The sequence below is a fragment of the Parasteatoda tepidariorum genome, chromosome 2 (genome assembly GCF_982258835.1).
Source record: "Parasteatoda tepidariorum strain Cologne lab strain chromosome 2, Ptep-v5.0, whole genome shotgun sequence".
Lineage (NCBI taxonomy): Eukaryota > Metazoa > Arthropoda > Arachnida > Araneae > Theridiidae > Parasteatoda > Parasteatoda tepidariorum.
This window is the reverse complement of record NC_141756.1, coordinates 17823381-17845418: the sequence shown is the minus strand read 5'-3', so window position 1 is coordinate 17845418 and position 22038 is coordinate 17823381.

Sequence of the window (22038 nt, the reverse complement as noted above, 5' to 3'; positions counted from 1 at the left end):
CTTCTTGATCGAACTAACCCGCCTTTTCATTACATGGAGAGGAAAACTTTGGAAATCTCCCAAGTTTAGCCTGACTACAATTTGAATCTAACCCATGATCCGCTTACCACAGAGGATTTTTACACCTGAACTGTGGTTAGTGAGAGCCAGGAGCATCGACCTGCCACGATGGGAATCGAACCTGGGTTACCTCATTGGGATGTAGGAGCTCTATCCTCTGAGCCACGGTGGCTCATTATTGCATTTTATTACGTTTTAGAAATTTATGCATCTCTATTTATTAAAAATAAATAATTCTCGATACTGAAATTTAACTTTAACTTGTATTATTGAGCAAGATTCCAAAACTTGTGAAAAGGTAAGGAATTAAACTCTTTTTTCGAAGCACGAATGACACAAGCTAAATACAAACAAAACTAGAAGAAAAAAGGATCTTATAGGAATGATCTAGACTCTCCCTAAACTCTATATATCTAACAGAGGAAACATCCCCTCCTCAGAGAATCAAAATTGTGATGGCATGTCTTCGGATCATCCTCCGGGATGTTTCCCAGACCGTCGCCAATAGCCATATATGGCAACGTTACTTTTTAATAGTAACGAATAAAAGTACAAGTATTTTTAAAAAAAGTAACGAGTAAAAAGTAAAAAGTTCTTATTTTAAAAAGTAACGAGTAAAAAGTACAAGTAAAAGTACAAGTACTAAACAAAAAAAGTGACGATTTATTTTTCATTTCTAGGAAATCGAAAATTCAAAGTAACCTAAAATTTTATTCTTATATTCTTTAATGTTTTTGCAAAATTGTTGCTATTCATTTAATTATTTTTAATTTTGAAAGTTATGGATATTAATTTATTTTTAAATTCAGAAGTATATTATAATATAATTTTATAATATAATCGTATAATATAATTTTAAAATCAAATATAATTTTAATATCAAACTTTTTATGGATTTGCACGAAAAAGAAATGTTATCTTTTGATTTTAATTTTCAGTTTATTATTTTTATTTATTTAAATCACCATTTAAAATTGTTTTACTCTTTAGAGACGCGTTTTAAAAGCACAAACATAAACAAAGCAAACACGGGGTTTCAGATAGCTTTGTGATCTTTGAGCTAGTAAAAAATAATTGAATGTGCAGTATAAGTTGAAACAGAAGGTATTTAAACACGAAGTTAGCTGTGAATACATATATATTGCACATTAATTTTATAAATTAAAAAAACATAAGCATTTTTCTTAATTTAATTTAATTTTTTTTTTTTTTTTTTTTTTTTTTTTTTTTTTTTGGAAAGCTTACCGAGTTTCAGAAAAAAGTAACGATTTCATTCGATATTTCCGTTACAAATACTCGTACTTTTTCCCTAAAAAAGTAACGAAAGTGCAAGTAAAAGTGCTAAATTTAAAAGGTAACGAAGTACAAGTAAAAGTACGTACTTTTTACTTGTACCGGCGGTACAAGTAACGAAAGTAAAAGTACTGCCATCTATGCCAATAGCCCATTGTGCAGCTCTAGTGCGACGTAAATTAATAACAACAACAACAACAGAGGAAACATAATTAATTATTTTTTCAGAAAAAAATCTTGACGAAAACAATTTGTAGCATATTTTAATTGAGGGTCTAACCAAATTACAGAGAAAAATAAATTTCTTATAAACTTTTAATTTGAATTAAGCCTCGAAATTTTTACACAAGTCTACTTGATGTTTCGCAACTGAAATGTATTTAATGCTTCACAAATCTATTTAAATCAGTTTTCCTGGTTGAGGTACTTTTACTGCTTTAACGATCTGGTGTTGCCGCCATACTTTTGCTTTTATCTGTGGCAAAAATTGTTTTGCATAAAAATTTTGAGCTCATTACATGCAGAGAAAATAACACTCCGAAATCATTTTTGTAATTTAATTAGTTAAGTAACAAAAAATAAATGACTAAAAAACTTTATAAACAATTTGGTCCATGATTCTGGTTTTGAGAGTAATGAAAAGATTGTCTATTTGGAGTTCTATAGATTAATGTCAGCTTTTCTTTTCTTTCTTTTTTAATCTTGAGTTTTTTCCCTAAATAAAAATATTAGTCAATATTTCAGTTTCATTTATATATCAAAGTCATTATTTCATTTATATATTTCATTACATATATATATTAAAGTCCAAACACACGTGATTTTACGGAAGCAACTAAGAATTTAAACGACAAATCAATTTTTTCCCCCAGTGAACGCTATGAAAGTAAAGTGATTCTCTTCTTTGGAATTCGAAGGAAAAAGATTAGAAGCAATAGAATAAGAACAAAACGGGACCCCTAAAATTCTTTTTCGAACATCTACCAGTTTTCAAAACTAACAGAACGGTTCACGTGGCTTTTTAATAGCCCCTGATGAATTCCAAACGATTTTATAGTCACTCTTCCGTATCGTTCTAGAAAGCCAAAAGTGCTGTTTGGTTTTGATGAATATTTAAGAGAAGTGTTTAAAAGAAACCATTTAACTGCAACCGCACGTATGCCCATTCATGTTTCAGTAATTGGGAAACGAAACTATCATGTTTTTCTACCACAGCGTCGTTTAGCTGATGACAATTCTGTGTTTTTAGAGTTTTTTTCCTTTCTTTCTTATCGAACAAGAATTTGTTTTCACTAATTTATTTTCCATTATACAGCTAATGTGTTCGTTTGGATAAAGCTTGGCACAAAGGGATAAATAATATATTTTTTTTAAGTTGAATTTCATCACGGTGGCAAATGCGTGTTTCAACGAGGCTAGTTCGAAGTGTCTTTCTTTTTCTTTCTAAAATCTTTGGAAAAAAATTTTATATAAAAGATTTGTTTATTTTTCTACTTTCTGTCTTTGATCTCACATGGATGGAAACTAATTTTGACTTATAATGTGTATGTAATAATTTGATGTAATAGTCTAAAGAAAACTTTCCCCCTTATTGTCTGAACTGGGCACGAAAGATAGCCAAACTTTTTGCTGCTTGCTAAGTGGAGGATATTAAACAGTGGGACTTCTTCCGTTATTTCTCCAATCGCAGGTCATAATCTATTTCTACACAATAGCGCATGAGAAAAAAATGATACCACTTATAAAATTTTGAATCATAAAACTGCTGGACTTATTCAAAAACATTATAAAACAGAAGCTTTCTATAGAAAAACATAGTGGATGTCTTGGTCAAGTAGATAAGTCATTCAAGTGTAGCCAAATGCTAACAAATACTTTATATTCTCTGTGTTTTGTTTAAACCAAACATAATAACAACTGCAGTTAAGAGATTTAACTTGTTTTGATGAAATCTTGGTGTAATCCTATTTCAGGATTTCTACATTTGTTAGATTTGTTAATATTTTAATTTTTTTTAATAACTCGGTTGTGGCTTTGAGTTTTCAAATTTCGCTAATCTACAGATAATTTAATTTGGTCACATTAGATAAAATAATAATGAACATCATAATAGTTATGAACTTTTAATCTGAATTTCAAATAGAATGTTTTATATTAGGAACCTTCTCTCTAACCTGAATCATGTCCCTGGGACGAAATTCACTCTATATTTATATTTGTAGTTTGACACAGCTGTTTATTGACCGGGATAGTATTCTTGGCAGGGAGCTGGACTCACGTTCGAGAGAGAACGGGAGCTAATATTCAACCGGCAGAAGACTCCGCATGTAGTAAATGGTGACTGGTGCACGTTAAAGTATGTCGGATCGCAAAGTCCTCCATGTTCCCATAACAAATTATACTTCTGGAGGGTACTCTATCGGAGATGGATCTTTCTCTGAATCAGGTCAAAATTGCGATCTGTGGATATAGGAATGGGTCCTCCCTAGAAACGGGTGTGACGCATGGATGTGGCAAAAGTCGAATTCTAGGCCATAGATGGCGCCATTGGAAAGCAAGAGCAATTGCACTCCCTGTTCCAAAATGGCCTACAACAACAACAGCTGTATTAAGATGAAAATGATGTATGTAAGAGGAAAAAGTTATTTTCTTAAAATATCTTTCTATTTCCATGAATTTTTAGTTATATATATTTCTATTCTTTCTTGTGATTAAAAAAAAAAGAAAATATTAAAAGTTTGTTCTGTTAAAATATCATTTTATTTTTAAAATTTTTTTGTTTTCATATACTTATTCTTTTTCCGAATTAAAAAAAATATTTCATTTTCTTAAAATATTATTTTAATTTTAAGTTTTATGCATAGAAACATTTGCAGCTCTTTTAATTAATTAATTTGGTACTTTGAAAGATCTTTTAAATTAAATTCCTTATTCTGCCCTGCGCTCTCTTTCAAAATGAAAATAATACTTTTACACGCAAAAATTCTCGCAATTTTCTTAATTATTAGGCCCATTTTTATTTTATTTTTAAATATTTTTTATTAATTTATTCAATAAGAGTCGAAATTTTTTTGAATTGTGTGAAACACAAATTGTAACATCATTCCTAAATATGTAATTTCAAATGAAAAAAAATTGTGAAGTTGAACAAAATCTGTCGAATAACTTATAAAAAATTTCGAAACAGTCTTATATAAAAAAGTTGATTTCTCGAGAACTATTAGACCTATTTCGTTCAAATTTTGGATTTTTGTCACATAAAATTATATAATACAAAGCAATTTAAAAATGTAATATCTCTTGAAGTTGAAAGTTTTTTTCGACTAATATCAATTACAATAAAAAAACTAATAAATAATTATTAAAAACGATTTTTTACATGAAATTATTTTTGAATAAATGAATTTATAATAGTGTGCAAAAAATCTTTGATTCGCTTTAAAGGATTCCCGAGACAAGATGAAAATAGTAAAAAAAAAATATATATATAGGCAAAAAGTAAAATTAACATTAAGGGGTAAAACTTTCGGTCGCTCTCACAGCCAAACAATTGGGACCCTACTTTCCAGGTGGTGGCAACCCCCTACATTTTGAGGGTCAAAATCTGAAGAAAAAAAAGTTATGTTTATTCTGAGAAAGTACGTGTTTGTGACTAATTTCGTTGCTTAAACAGCCTTGTTTAATTAATTAGCATATCTACAATTCATCTGCTGTAATCAATTAGCCTACTTAAGATTAGGATTAAGATTTAGATTCAAAATTATTCAGGATGCTCCCGTTTTTCTGCGCACCGTACTACTAGTAGTAAGTGAAAGTTTGACCAAACCAAAACTTTCAAATAGAAAGCCAATTGTGATTTGTTTTAGGGGTGTCTGGGAATGCCGCGCATGGAAATCCCACGAAATTACGCTTCGAATTCCGGCAGGAGGGGAAAGCTTAAATGCTGACATTTAAAAAAAATGAGGTATTGTTTTCTACGTATTTTTAAAATCGTGTATTTGCTGAATCCAATGAATTCAAACTCGAAATATAGGATGAATAATTTAGAAGTTATAAGAATTTTATTTACAAAATGTACTTGTTTCATTTATATATTTACGCATTTGACATTGATATCCAGACCAGTAAAATAGTGTTTCTAATGTATTTTTCACGCTGAATTGTATTAGGTTATACAAAAGTCAATAGTACAAATCATTCAGAAGCTACACACGTTTATATATACATAAAGTATTTCTTTGTCACTGACTTACGAATACATTTTATATTGCTACCCAGAGCCTGTAAGGTATATATTTTATGTAACTTTCTACGCTGAATTGAAGGAGATAAATCACGATACAATTGAACTAATAGTTAAGAAGTTATAAGGATTTTATGTACAAAAATTGCGATTGATCTATACAGACACCCAGAACCTGTAAGGTAGATATTTTATGTAACTTTCTACGCTGAATTGAAGGAGATAAATCACGATACAATTGAACTAATAGTTAAGAAGTTATAAGGGTTTTGTGTACGAAAATTGCGATTGATCTATACAGACACTCAGAACCTGTAAGATATATGTTTTATGTAACTTTCTACGCTGAATTGAAGGAGATAAACCACGATACAATTGAACTAATAGTTAAGAAGTTATAAGGGTTTTATGTACGAAAATTGCGATTGATCTATACAGACACCCAGAACCTGTAAGGTATATGTTTTATGTAACTTTCTACGCTGAATTGAAGTAGATAAATCACGATACAATTGAACTAATAGTTAAGAAGTTATAAGGGTTTTATGTACAAAAATTGCGATTGATCTATCCAGACAAGTGAATTAATATAATATAGGAAAAAAACTTCTCCCTGTTAGTACAGTCAAAGTTGGCAAAAGTTTGACCAACCCATACATTCAGAAACAACAAGTCAATTTGGAATTTTTTTAGGAGGTCATGTATAATGTTTTCCGTTTTTTTCAAGGCAATATCAAGAGCAGTTTTAGTGCTACATAGTTATTTAGCAATGCAAAATAATAATAATAATAATAATAATACTTTCTACGAGTACGGAGGAATCTACTATATTTATTCTGATATATTTAATGCGACATCTGCATTTTCAACATCTTGTATATAACTGTATTCTGCGGTTTGAAGATATATTTTCAATTTATTAACCAATTTTTTAGCCTTTTGGTTTTACAGAAAACCATTTAAAGAAAAGTCCTTGTTGACATTATAATATCTTACTAAGATATCTAACTAGCGCAATGATTTTGGACAAAATTTTTGAAATTGAGTTTATTGTAAATTTAAAACTCCTGTAATCTTAGCTTTCTAAAAATACTTTACTTTTGTTTGTACTCTATTTATTTAGAAAGTTACGGCAGTTTTACAGCTATTTTTGCTTAAGCTGATAACACTAAATAGACAAGTGATTTAAATGCGTTATCTCAAAATCAGATTTTTTCGCATTTTACACCACCTTAATCACGATATCTTTCATGTTGTTTTTAAAATGTGTGTCTACAATTTTTCATGAGCGTTTATGATTATAACACATGTTTTGAACTACAGGCTAAGAGAAAAAAAAGTAGAATTTCATTTTTATGCTTGTTTTTTCACAAAGACAGGCACGGAATCCTTTAAGAATTTGCTTTTTTAACTTTATTGACTCCTAATTCAGTAGTATATGCACTTGCTTTAAAGATAATAGTTAAAAACATTGTTGATAGCCTTCTAAATAAAATCCTCAAAGGATTTTTTTTTTTGAGTTAAAAAACCTTTTTTTTAGAGTATTTAGCATATATGCAAAAAAAATATCCTTATTTTTACCTGAAAATGGCCATTTAAAAAACAAAAATAAAATAATAATAATTTTTGCTAGTTTTATAAGTTTTAAAGCATAATAAAACAAATAATCTAGTTTTTAAATTTTTTTTAACTAGTCTTTTAAAAAAAGTTGTCAAAACGGATATCTTTAGACGTAAATAAAGTGCGAGCAAAAAATTGTACTTTTTGTACATGAAACGATTATAACTTTTAAACTATAAGTTCGATTGTCTTGAGATTGATCGCAATCGATTCAGCGTGAAAAGTTACATAAAACATTTAGTTTTTATGGTTAGACACCATAAGAAGTATACCTAAGTGCGAGTTAAGAAAAAGTACATAAAAACGCCTTAAATGTTGTTCTGTAATATTCTATTCCATTCAACTTAAAATATATCTAAAAGAATACGTCATTTATTCAAAATAAGTTTTCCTCCCCTTTTCACACCTTTCTCTTCTCTACTGTCACGTGATTTCGTGGGATTTTCATGCGCGGCATCCCGAGACCAATTTCCAACAGGTCCCGGACTATAGGATTTTACACCATTTAGACTATAGGATTTTAGAGTCTTCGAAATTTTAATTCATTGAAATGTCACGTAACATTTTCCTTTCACTAAGCTCTTCATTTCATTTTCTCATGGAAAACATAGAATTGCGTTAGTTTATTTAGTTACTTTTTTTTGTCTGTTTAAAATTTTATTCTAATGACAAACATATGATGAAGAAAAAGTATATGATACAGTAAAATTTCAATTAAAGCTACTTCAATTTTTTTTATTACTACTTTTTGTCTTTACTGATGACTTTACGTTATTAGATTAAAAAACAACAACATTTTTTTCGTAGTTCATCCTATCAAAATGAAGATTAACTGTATCCAGTATCATTTGGTATGGCGTAATTACTCGAAGCAAATTTATAATAGTCAAAAATTACCATATCAAGTATTGGTACTCATACCTTTCAAGGACCAGTAAAAAACTCTCTCTCCATAGTATATAAATACTGTGGTGGCGTAATTATCCTAATAATATTAATTGCCATAATTAATATTAAAAGTGCCTATTACCAACAATGGTGTATATAATATTATGGCAATTTTTTAAAAGAATTAGTCAAATTTCACCATTTATTTTTCTTTTCACTAAATAACTCATTTTTAACTTAAATTAGTAACTATTACCAAAATTAAGCATTAGTGGCGTTAGTAATAGTACGGAGATTATTTATGGATCTCTTAAACGTATAAATTCCTTTTCTCTCTTAACATTGCTTTTTAGTACAAAAGTTATTATTTTCATTTTAATTAAAACCTACGATTAGAATTAATTAAGCATGAACTAAGCATCATCATAAGCATGGCAAAAATAGCATGGTGTTTTTTCATGGTTATTTTCTCCTGAATAACTTGGTATCGTTTCCCGATTAATAACGCTTCTCAGCACACAACTTATTATCCGTTATTTCAAATACCGTTGATTTTAAATTATTTAATTTAATTTAAAGACCTTTCCAGGTAGAACTATAAGCAAAGTAAATACACGGTTTCAGAGAACTTCAGGAATACTAATTTTGTGACGCAGTCCACCTATGCTATTAATTTCACATTGATGATTGAATTTATCTCTCCTAACAAATGAAAAATAATTAAATATCTAAGAAGAAACAATTAATTTCTTTTTCAATGAGTTTTTTTGAAATATTTTTATTTTATATCCGTCGTTGAACAGCCGACCCAATTTTGGGTTTACGACTACTAATAATGTTCAAATCCGTAGCCTTGTAATTTTGAACCAATCCAGAAGACAAGGAAACTCCTGGATCAGTACCCCCAGAGGTATTGATTCGTTATATGAACATAGAGGACTTTGCGACTCGACAGATTTAGCGTGCATCAGTCACCATTTACTGCACGCGGAATCTTCGACCGACTGGGATCGAACCCACGAACTCTTGAACATGTGCCCAGTGCCCTACCAATCAGGCTATCCCGGCTTAAGGTAATTTATTTAACGATTTTTAGTATAGAGCCATTTTTACCACTGTCCAGACGCTGGCATAAACAGTTATGAAGTTATAAGAGAGATACACACACGCGCCTAAAAACTCTTCATTTAATTATTGTAGATTTATTTATAACAATTATGAGAGGAGAATATGCATTGTTTGGTTTTTAGAAATCTTCAATGAATAGGGAATATGTCAATAGCTTTTATTGGAAGTATCTAATGCAACCCTTCATTGCATATTCATAGTTCAATATAAGAATATAAAAAGTTGGGCTTAGAATTCGAGTGGAAATAATTTCGGCGAAATGGATTTTGACATGCGAATAGGAAATAAAAACGAAGAGAGATTGATAGACACGCCATTCACTACGTGCTCAAGCAAAACTATACTACTATTTGGTTTAAATGCCTCTGCAGATTTAGAAAGTGAAAAACAATCTCACATTTATGGTGGAATTTGGAAAGTTATACGTTTAGAGCTAGAACTAAAAATGTCGCTGAATAGCTGAATTTCAATATTTGCTTTTTCCTTTTCAGTTTTGTTAGAAATGCTCCTTTTTTTTATAAAATTAGATTTAGCAATTTTATGAAATATATTGATGTCGGATGTGATATATCGTAAAAAAAAACTTAAACTGTATTTTTGTAACTGTAAACCGTATTTTTGTAACAGTAAACTGTATTTTGTAACTGTCTGTATTTCGTAAACTGTATTTTAAAGTTGTATTTTTTAAGCTTTTATATTGTTACAATATTTTTAAAAGGAGTTATTTTTGGAATGTAGAGAAGTAAAAAAAATTCTAAAAAAATATTCGACAATTTCCTGTATGGTGTAAAAAGAGGGTCAAAGAAATGTCAGAAGAGAATATTTTTATTTAGGGGTAGTGAAGCAACGATTACGCAAGTACTAGAACTCATGAAACCACAACAAATCAAAAGCAGAGTTTTTTCAAAACAATATTTTACTGAAATGAAAAAAAAAACAGTTTTATTAAAAAGGCGCTTGTAAATTTCAATATCTTAACGATAACTCCAAAACTAAAAGTTTGTAACGGATGTAAACGAATTTTTTTTAAAAAAATTATCTTTTACGCTATTTTTCGAAGCTCTATCGCTGCGGAAAATAAAAAAAATGTCATAGTTTAAGTGCCTTACATTGAAGAAATTCTATGGTTTTAAATTATACATGCATATATATATATATATATATATATATATATATATATATATATATATATATATATATATATATATATATATATATATATATATATATATATATATATATATATATATATATATATATATATATATATATATATATATATATATATGTGTGTGTGTGTGTGTGTGTGTGTGTGTGCTTTTGAAAAGACAAATAACTTAAACATTTTGAAAGTTATTAACTTTTTTTAAAAATTGCCAATTTAGCGACATTTTTCCCCCTAGATAAAAATTATTAAAAATCACTGCCTTATTTTTTTTATTTTTTTAAATTTTTATGAGCTCAGGTAATGCAGCATTGGAATAAGTATTTAAATATACGCTTTTCATTTTCAAAAAACTGCGTTTCTCCATATTGACGTTTTGCGCCATTTTCAAAATAAGCTTGAACAGCCTTGGCTATAGATAGGCTAAACTTGACCTAGTAACAGTCATGAGTAACAGTTGGAAACTCACAACAATTATAAAAATAGCGTATTATTCGCGAAAAAGCATCGTTTCATATGAGAACGGAGCCTTCGAAAAACAACCTTAAAACCTGATTTCTCTGTTTTTTTCTTATTGCTGGGTTTTCACAGAGTTTTTGCAAAAAGAAATACAACTTTTATTTCTCATTAAATTTAATGTTTGCAAGCAAAATATTTTTTTTTTAATGGTGGGCACTTGGGGGTTGTTCCATTGGCCACAGGAATGCCAGAACTGCTCCACTCTTCTCGTTATCCAGTGGGCACCTGTGGCGAAGCCACGGCGGTGTTGCAGCATCGCCCACGTCACACAACCACAAATCCGTTTATAGGGCGGGTCTCATTCTCACAACCACACACAAAGGAGAAAGGATATAGAACGCAGAGAGAGAGAGAAACATCCATGCCCTGAGCAGGATTCGAACCTGTGACCAGTGGCTCCGCAGTCAGGCATGCTAACCGCTCTGCCTCCAGGTCGGCTGTAAACAAAATATGAGAAGTGGCAATAGAAGTTGCGTAATATTACGCTACATTTACATACCTCCATAGTTTTTATGCTCCTTAAAAAACTTTACATGCTCGTTTAATTTTAGACACAATCTTCACAAACATTTATATCAGCATAATACGAATTTGAACTACTAATCATGGTACTGTTTTTGTCCAGATGTTAAGATGTTCTTAGGCGCATCCGTTAATCCAAAACCTCGGCTGAATTTTCTTGAAACTTTTAAAATGGGTCAATTATTATTATTATTTTTTTTTTTTTGCGAATTGGGAATAATAGAACTACATCTGTCTCGCCTTAAATTTTTGAAAATTTTAATTTTATTGATTATATTTAATTAAGATAACAGACTGTTCAACAAAGTTGTTTCAATGCCCTCATTTTTTGTAGAGGGATGTTTAAACTGATGTCTTAGTATTTTCAAAAATTATACCAGGAAGTAAATATACGAAGGTAACTTTATTCAATAAATATATTTGCCTTTTTTATTTTGCTAAAGTTTCTAGTATAATCCAGTGGGTTATAAAATATTTATTCTATTTATTTTTCAAACAGATTAAAATCATACATTGTAGACAATGAAGGTATATACAATATTTAAATTAAAAATTTAGTTACTTTTCTGGGTTGAAATTTTTCGATTTTAGTTTAAATCCCAAGTTTAAAACTGAGAATTAATTAACTAATAAATGAAAACTTTATAAACCCTAAAGAAAGTATGATTATTTTGAATTTAAGCAAGTTATGAAATATTCGCGATTTAAAATACCTGCATTACGTTCTTCCCTAAATGACCCTAAAATATTTATCCTGGCAAAACAATTATCAAATAACAGAATAGAAGATAAATAATACGAATGATTATTTTTAAAGCAAAGCTAGATTTTATTATAGTCCTTAATAATAGTTATTCATAATAAATGAAATAGAAAAATTTTTAGTCTATTTCAATGCCAAAAAGGGCGGCAACTACTTAACACCAAAGTGTTGTTGCGAAACGCCTTGCGTAACTTTTGGATCGTAGTGTTTCACTTTACCATCAGTGGGCAGAAAAACAACATTTTCTTTGTAGTTAATTACAACTATAACTACTTTATTACTATTGTAGTTAACTAAAACTACAATTAGTAACCATTTGTAGTTAACTAAAACTTTTTAAATGCAGCAACTACAAACTACTTTAGAAATGCAGTCATTACTTCGCGATTTTTAGAAGACAAACTTATAAAAAATTGGATTGGTTAAATATGAGGAGATATTAAGAAGAATATATGAACTTAATGAGTCAAATCAAAAATCTGCGCAGCATAAAAAGAATCTTAAGACGAATTCAAACAAGGCTTAGCGAAATGGAAACGAATACATTGGAAAATCGTTTCGTGCTGTCCGAGATAGCAAAATAAGGTTTATTTTCACTCAGCAAAAACCTTTTAATGTAAACTTAAAAAAGTTTACGTGTAAATCTTCTAATCTTAAATTGAGATCTGCTCTATTCTACGCACATCACCCTAATCCAAAACCTTGGAAAACAACCTTCTATAGCAAAACCTGAAAATCGAGGTTGTCTTAGGATTTTCAAGTGTGAAAAAATACTTGAATAAAGCTAGTCTTAAGATGAAAATAATCTTGGATCTAGATAATTATAAGGTTTCTTTTCGCAACGTCTTGCATGCTCAGCTAAAATCCACCTTGTCATGAAATCAAACAAGGCTTAGCGAAATGGAAACGTATACATTAGAAAATCATTTCGTGCTGTCCGAGATAGCAAAATAAGGTTTATTTTCACTCAGCAAAAACCTTTTAATGTAAACTTAAAAAAGTTTACGTGTAAATCTTCTAATCTTAAATTGAGACCTGCTCTATTCTACGCACATCACCCTAATCCAAAACCTTGGAAAACAACCTTCTATAGCAAAACCTGAAAATCGAGGTTGTCTTAGGATTTTCAAGTGTGAAAAAATACTTGAATAAAGCTAGTCTTAAGATGAAAATAATCTTGAATCTAGATAATTATAAGGTTTCTTTTCGCAACGTCTTGCATGCTCAGCTAAAATCCACCTTGTCATGAAATCAAACAAGGCTTAGCGAAATGGAAACGTATACATTAGAAAATCATTTCGTGCTGTCCGAGATAGCAAAATAAGGTTTATTTTCACTCAGCAAAAACCTTTTAATGTAAACTTAAAAAAGTTTACGTGTAAATCTTCTAATCTTAAATTGAGACCTGCTCTATTCTACGCACATCACCCTAATCCAAAACCTTGAAAAACCCTTCTATAGCAAAACCTGAAAATCGAGGTTGTCTTAGGATTTTCAAGTGTGAAAAAATACTTGAATAAAGCTAGTCTTAAGATGAAAATAATCTTGGATCTAGATAATTATAAGGTTTCTTTTCGCAACGTCTTGCATGCTCAGCTAAAATCCACCTTGTCATGAAATCAAACAAGGCTTAGCGAAATGGAAACGTATACATTGGAAACGTATCATGAAATTATAATGGACAATGCTATTTGATCCTATCGCTAGAGTGTGATGTCTAGAACGTCATAATAGACCTAAGTGACAATAGTTTTTAAAAAAAGTTCTAAAACTAATTTTTAATCCTTTTAGAATGAAAGGTTTGAAACTGCGATATTTTTCTTTATTGAAAAAAGGTTTTTAATACAAACATTTCCGTGACAATAAAAAGAAAATTCCGACACAAGGTTGCCGTAAGGTTATATGCTTTCTGGGGTTAGTTGTCAGATATTTAAAAATTAAAATATAATTATATCTTTATCACACAACTAAATACATATCTAACAGCAAGTTTTTGTTCCTGTTGATGAATTTCAGCTTTGAAAATAGCAACATATTCTTTGCCAGATCATTCCAGATTGTAGACGAACTACTCGTGATATTCAACGGAGCATTTATTAAATATTCAAAGTGAGCCAACATTCAGGTTTTTTAAGTGAAAATAATTCTGTTATGGTGTGAAAGCGCGAGGGTTTGGTGTAAGATTATTCGATTTTAAGTATTTAGATTTAAATGACACCGTTTGAAACGGATATAAATACTCGGTTTGGCGTCAACTTCCTATGAAGTGTTCCTTCAAGCATATTTTGTGTGGATCAACATTACATTCGAAGAGATATTTAAACCCGGTTTTTATAGTGAAGTGAAGGATTAATTGGCATATAAATAGTTCAAAGTTAGAAGTCTATATAGTGAGAGCTCAAGAATCCTGTATCCAGATCACAGGCCTGGTGCATAAAGCAAAATATAACAGTTATTCAAAAATTTTCAATTAAAAAACTAATATTAGAACTGCAACGTGCGAACGGTAATAGTATGATTTTTTAAACTTAAATTCTGAAATTTAGAACCCTAATATAGTTACCGATTTTTGCAAAATCACCGAATTATATCACCGAATTTACTATTTATTATGTGTATTTTTTTACATAATAAATATTATTTAGAGTATTATGCCTATTATTTATATCATATTTAACATTTTAAATAAATTATGGCTAAAAAAGAGAACATTAAACTCCTGTCACTTTTTTTTGTGTTAAAGGTAAAATCTCTCAAACACGGCTCACTTCCAAACAATAATTTTTCAATTATTTGCAATTATTTAGATCTGAAAGGAACAGCAATTTATCATTGAAATTTTTTTAATTTAAAAAAATTACTTATTGATAAATTTTTGAATCTGAATGAAAAAAAAATTCAAACTTTTTTTTTTAATTTTATATTTCAGTACAAATTTAATTTTGACAATCGAACGGATTTTCTTTAACTATTAGACTGTTTTTTTATAATGAAAAATACCAAAAGATATTTTTGCTTGTAATTAGAGAGTCAGTAAAAAAATATCTATAAGTACACCAGTGTCCAATCTGCGTCAAAAGGTTGATACTCGATATTAGATTTTTGGGCTTCCCTAAAATAAAAAAAGTTGAATTCCTTATTCAATTATACCGCTTGTAAATAATACATAAATCTCCTTGACAAGAACATTAATTGAAGACGTGAAGAAGACGTAAACCAAAATCAAACGATACAAAATATTTTAATTTATCAATTTCTTACTAACCATTCTTTGAAACTAAGCATTCCATTTCTAATAAATGAAATCTATTGACAATTTATAGTTTTATTTTATAACCGTCGTTAAGCAGGGTTTACGACCATTTGGGTTTACGACTACTAATGTTCAACACAGTAATGTTGTATGACGGAACCCAAACTGGAAAACAAAGGAACTCCTGTATCAAGTATTGGGAGAAATTCGCCTTCGTGGAGTACTTTTTGATGAAACTAACACGCATTTGCTTTACATGAGAAGAAAACCTCGAAAAACTCCCACGCTTAACCTGACGAGAAAAGAACTCTAACCCACGATCCGTCTACCACTGGGGATATTTTCTGTGGGCACTGTGGTTGGTGCTCCCTGGGGGCGGAATCCATATCGACCAGCCATCCCTGGGATTCGAACCCACGGCACCTCATTAGGAGACGAGCTCTCCATCTTATTAATTATAGTAAACGGTATTCTGACAATTATAGAAAACGGTATACTGAAAATGGTAGAAAATGGGAAAAAAAATGGAATAGAAATAAAATTTTTGGGTTTGAAATTAAATTCATTCACCAATTTTATATTTTAAATTAATATGCATATGAGGATAATGCTTCGAAAAATAATAATTATGTTGAATGATAATATTTAAGATGGAACCATGCTAACGAAATCCCAGCCTCTCTCCTTCCTCACTTCGCCCCTACGCTCTCTAGTACTTCTAAAAAGAAAAGATACTGTATATTTGAATATTTAAACCTCCACGTTTTAACTATCTGTCTCTGTTTTATGATTATATGCCATTAACGATGATTATATTTATAACACATAGCAATAAAATACTTTTCCTTGTGTGACTGTGTGTGTACTTGGCGTTTCTTCTTACTTCATTCCAATACATTATTGTGATGCCACAATTGGCATACACATATTTATTTTCTATCTTTTAAAATATCCTTCATTACTTAACCTTATTTTTATTAATGGAAGAATTACATTTAAAAATAAATCAAAAACTTAATCTTTTTAAACGAACATAAAATATTTATTTCTTCTTTTCTAGATCAATGCAACGGATACTTTTTATTTCATTATTATGCAGACATATTAATTCACTGTCGCCTCTAATCCAAAACAAAAATCTATTTATAACTTTTTATTCTAAATTTCCAACCGCAAAAATGTTTCAGTTGCATGGTTGTAATAACTCTCATAAATTTGTTGGCGACTCATGATCGCCAAGGTATTATTTTAACTCTATATTGATAATGCTGGTTGGCTTTCTTTGGGCTATGATATATTATGATAAATCGCCAATTTTGGATCTCCTACCCATGCTTCTGTGTCCGATCGGAACAAATTACAGGTACTTTTTAATTTGGCTTTTGATTGGGCAGGTTGTGGGGGATTTATCTCCCATAGCCTGTCCTTATTAATATTATTTATACAAAATTGATTCAACTGAAATTCTTATGGATAATATATTTTTATATTTTGTAACTCGAGCTCTGCAAATATACTACTAAATAAAAGCTTTTTTTATTAATTCTAATCCGGCTCAACTATTATTTTCATCACCCTTCTGTTTTCATGTATTCTTCAACTGGCCCACTATACCATACAAACTCCACCTCACCTGATATTCCACCATCACCAACATAATTGGCACTCTAACTCAAAATTCTTCACCATAATTATAAAAACTGTGATCTCTCTCAATTGATTTTAAACAACCCAAAATTTTGTGTGAAAAAGCACGTTATTTAAAATTATCCCCAAATCGAGCGTTTATATATACTTTAAAGAGTATAGTTAAATCTTAGTACCATTAATGTTAGATGCTTACAAGAAGAAGATCACATGCACCATTATAAACTATTTTCACTTACAAACACGTCAATATTGGCGAACTTTGGATATCGTCAGTAAATTGTTTACAACCGAACATGGAATAGCGCGAGTTTGTTGTTGTTTTGCCGCTTCTTTACAATCACTTAAGCAAAAATTCCCCGTTATAAAATGCAAGAATGTATTTAATTATGTAATAGAGATATTTTACTTTTTGTGGCAGTTGCATTAAATAGTTTCCATTTCTATCCGTTTCTGATCAGTTAAACCTAATTGGAATTCGTTCTCTCTGAAGCTAATTTTGATATACAAACTAATTACATTTTAAGACTTAGTGTTTATTTCTCCTAAACTAACTATTCTTACTTTATCTGACATCATAAAAATTACTGACTCACTTGTGTAACATATCTTTCTGTTATTTTAAATGTTAGTGTTACGGAATACCAAAATGGTGGTAGCTACTTTACACAAACTAGTGTAAAAAAACATTTCTGGTGTCTGACTACATCGAAACTATCCTTGGTGTAGTGAAACACGAATAATAATTTTATAACTGCACCACTTAAATGTAAAGTAGTTTCCACCATTTTTGGTGTTGAAATGCAGTAATAATTTTTATAGTGTGCGAATTAAGAGAAAAAAAGATGGAACTTTTTTCACATTGTGTATTTATGTAAAAATATAAAATTTTCTAATTATTTCAAAATTTTTCTTTTTAGATTTTCCTCGTAATTTGAATATACGAAAAAAGTTTTTGTCATATTTTTTATTCCTTCTATCTGCTATTTACTAATAAATTCTGCATTAAACAAAGGAATAAATGACAACTTTATTGACGCTTTTCCGTATTTATTCCTCCAATAGTTTAAAAGGATTAATGAAGCTTGTTATCCAAATAAATAGGAATTTAAGAAAAAGGAATACAACGTACTCAAAGAATTAACATCTAGGCATTTTGTAAACCCAATTATAAAAATAAAAAATAAAGTGTTTAAAAACCTAACTGGTAGTTAAAATTTTTACCGAAGCGTGGCGCTGAAACAGTTTTGAACGAGAGTGAAAAAAAAATGTCGCCTAGCATTAAAATGAAAACTTTTTATACATTTATTTATGGTAATTATTTACTTACTTTCTTAATATAAGTTAAACAAAATAAATTGTCCTTAAAGCTCACGAGACACATTTTTGTCGTAAATAAAATCAAATGTATTTCTTTAGATTAAAATATTTTTTTTCTTCCTTTTTTTAAAATTAAAATAATAGAATATAAAAAATATTTATTTAATATTTTTGCTTTTTTAAAAAAATTTAATTAGTTATGAATTCTAAGCTTCAAAACATTAACTTTTCTAAATTAATATTGAGCATTTTTTACTCTAATTTTTAAATTAAAATAAAATATAAGAAATATTTAATTTAATGTTTTTACTTTTAATAAAAATAAACTAATTATAAATTGTAAGTTGTTAAAATTATATAATACATAAAATATTTTTACTAAAACTATTGCATAAATTAATTATTAAAAATGTACATTTTCTTAATTAAACGAAAAAAAATTAACCTTTAAAACACTTAATTTCCTAAATCAACATTCAGCTTTTTTACATTCTATTTTATTTTCATTCTTATTTATTTTCTTTTTCTAAATTTAAATTATGAGTTTGAAATCAAATTATGAGTTTATGATTTGATATGTAATATAAGCAATATTTTTTATTAAAACTATCACATACATTGATTATTAATTTAATGTTAATTAATTAAAGATTTTTAACTACCTAAGTTTAGTCCACGCTGACATCCGTATCTGTTAAGGGAAAGTATGGCCAAGGTCGGCCAAGAGCTACAACGAAGATCAGTGTTTGTTAATTGCAGCGAGGGATGCTACAGCCAAAGAATACACATAGGGGGAGAAGGCTGTCATCCGTACGGAAAATGTAAACTAGTCGTATAAGGTTTGGTGTTGTCCCTGTGTATAAAGGAAAAAACAACATTTAGAGGAACGCAGCAGAAATTCTTCAGAGTAGTTTCCAACCACTACTGAGGTTGGGAAAAGGAAGAACAGTTTTGTCTTTTTATTTATTTTTGCTTTTCTGCATTTTACACTATTGATAAACGGTACCGTACTGTAAATAAAGATATTCCTGTGAGGACACATCAATATCATTCATGTTGATTAATTCTGCTCAGGTGACACACACATTCTCTCTCTATTCCTAGTGAACTGGTCTAAACGCCGCTATCTGGCGGGCATGAGTAGAAATAGTTAGTTAAGCTTTTGAACTCCTTATGGATAGAGTGTGTTTACCTTCCATCTCCCTTTTGTAATTATAGTATCTGTTTGTAATTTTGGGTGTAACTTAACCTTATAACATTAAAATACTGTTACACTAAAAGTGCTGATTCACTTTAACCCACTACCACCGAACACACTCACGTATTTTGACCAAGAAAGGAAGAATAAAATTGACGATGCGAGTAGTAGCGTAACCAGCCACAATTAACCAAACAATCGGTTCATAGTTGACGTACCTCCTAAAGGTCTGGTTTCTTAGAACAAGCGCGTCAGCGTCAGCGGGGCGTCAACGTCCCGCTTACGCCAACAAAATACTGGTTTGTTAGCTCAGAGCCTGGTTTCTTAGAACTAGCGCCTTATCTGGGCGTCAGCGGAAAGTTGACGTAGAGCTGACGCCAAAAAAATACTTTTTTTTTAGCTCAGCGTGAGCAGTCGGTCCAACGCAGACATTATCTCTCATTGCGCATGCGTTAATAACGTAAACAAATATTTATTTTCAATTTGTATTGATTTTGTTTTTGTCGACTAGTGTTTTAGAGAACAAATAATGACTTTGTCCAAGAAAAAACACATTATAGCTGAGCTAAATGAAGAGTGCTATGTTTAATGAAGAAGCTATGTTTAATGTCAAAATCAAAATCTTGGCTGATTTCAATGTGCTGTTGGATGTTGTCCGCCATTGCTTCTGTGGTTAACGTCACGTTGTAATCCAACTGCAGTTGAGTTGGACGGCAATTGTAGTTCAAGATGAGCGTTCGATGACGTATACTATCAAACTCATAAATGGACCAATCAGAGGTTAGCGCTGATTTCCAGCTGACGGCGTCCTGTCCTAAAGGTCTGGTTTCTTAGGACAAGCGCCTTATCTGGGCGTCAGCGGGACGTCAACGTCCCGCTGACGCCAATTAAATACTGGTTTGTTAGCTCAAGGCCTGGTTTCTTAGAACTAGCGCCTTATCTGGGCGTCAGCGGAAAGTTGACGTAGAGTTGACGCCAAAAAAATACTTTTTTGTTAGCTCAGCGTAAGCATTTGGTCCAACGCAGACATTATCTCTCATTGCGCATGCGTTAATAAAGTAAACAAATATTTATTTTGAATTTCTATTGATTTTGTTTTTGTCGACTAGTGTTTTAGAGAACAAATAATGACTTTGTTCAGGAAAAAACACATTATAGCTGAGCTAAATGAAGAGTGCTATGTTTAATGAAGAAGCTATGTTTAATGTCAAAATCAAAATCTTGGCTGATTTCAATGTACTGTTGGATGTTGTCCGCCATTGCTTCTGTGGTTAACGTCACGTTGTAATCCAACTGTAGTTGAGTTGGACGGCAATTGTAGTTCAAGATGAGCGTTCGATGACGTATGCTATCAAACTCATAAATGGACCAATCAGAGGTTAGCGCTGATTTCCAGCTGACGGCGTCCTGTCCTAAGAAACCAGGCCTTGACAGTCACTTTACTTCTTATGCGCATGCGCTGGATCTTAGTACACGGGATGCTCTGTTATTTGAGTATGTTGCTCACCCTGTATGTTGTTTTTCTGGTATAGCAAACCATACCGAGTTGTTCCACGCGTTAGTTACGTATTCTAAGAGCTTCTCCTTTCTATATTCTCTTGTGATAGGAAGCCGAGTTTCAAGGGTTACTGATTCCAAAAGGCTTCATGAGAAAAAACTGTTTACAGGCGTCCCTTGACTTCTACCAAAAGAAGAGTCGGTTAATGCAGAGATTGGATCAGAGTGGTTCTGTTCACTGTTAAGTCCCATTTCAGTCGGACCAGTGGTCGGAAAAACATTATTTTTGTAGTTTACCAGAACTACTTTGTTACAAATGTAGTTAACTACAACTACTTTTTTCTTAAATATAGTGACTGCAAACTACTTTAGAATTTAGTAACTATTTTAAGGAGACAAACTTTGCTGGAGAAATTAATTTTCACCTGTATAATTTACACTGCAGGAGAAATTAATTTACGCATCATGTTCAAAATGGTTTTGAATAAAAAAAATTGGATTATATTAAACATGAGGAATTATTTAGAAATATTTATTCTTGTTTACATGAGCCAGTTTCTTATTCCAAAAAAAATGTTTCGAATTTGTTCATTTGGTCTTCATTTTATGCCCCTTTCGACAGCGAATATTTAATTTAAGAAATGCTGGGAAATTATCATATGCTTGTAATTTCTTTCGCAATTTTTGTTAACTCACAGTCACAGAGGCATTTGAAATTGCGTCCTTTGTCAGACCCGCGAACATTTGTACCCATCAAATTCGAAAAATTAGTTAAGTTAAAACTCCGTTCATTTACTAAACTAACGTAAAAAGTAGTGGCCAGGAAACGTTACAAACTACTGTTTTTTTTTGTATCGCACTACTCCTTACACTACTTTCTCTTTAAAAAAAAAAAGTAGCACATTACACTACAAACTGCGAA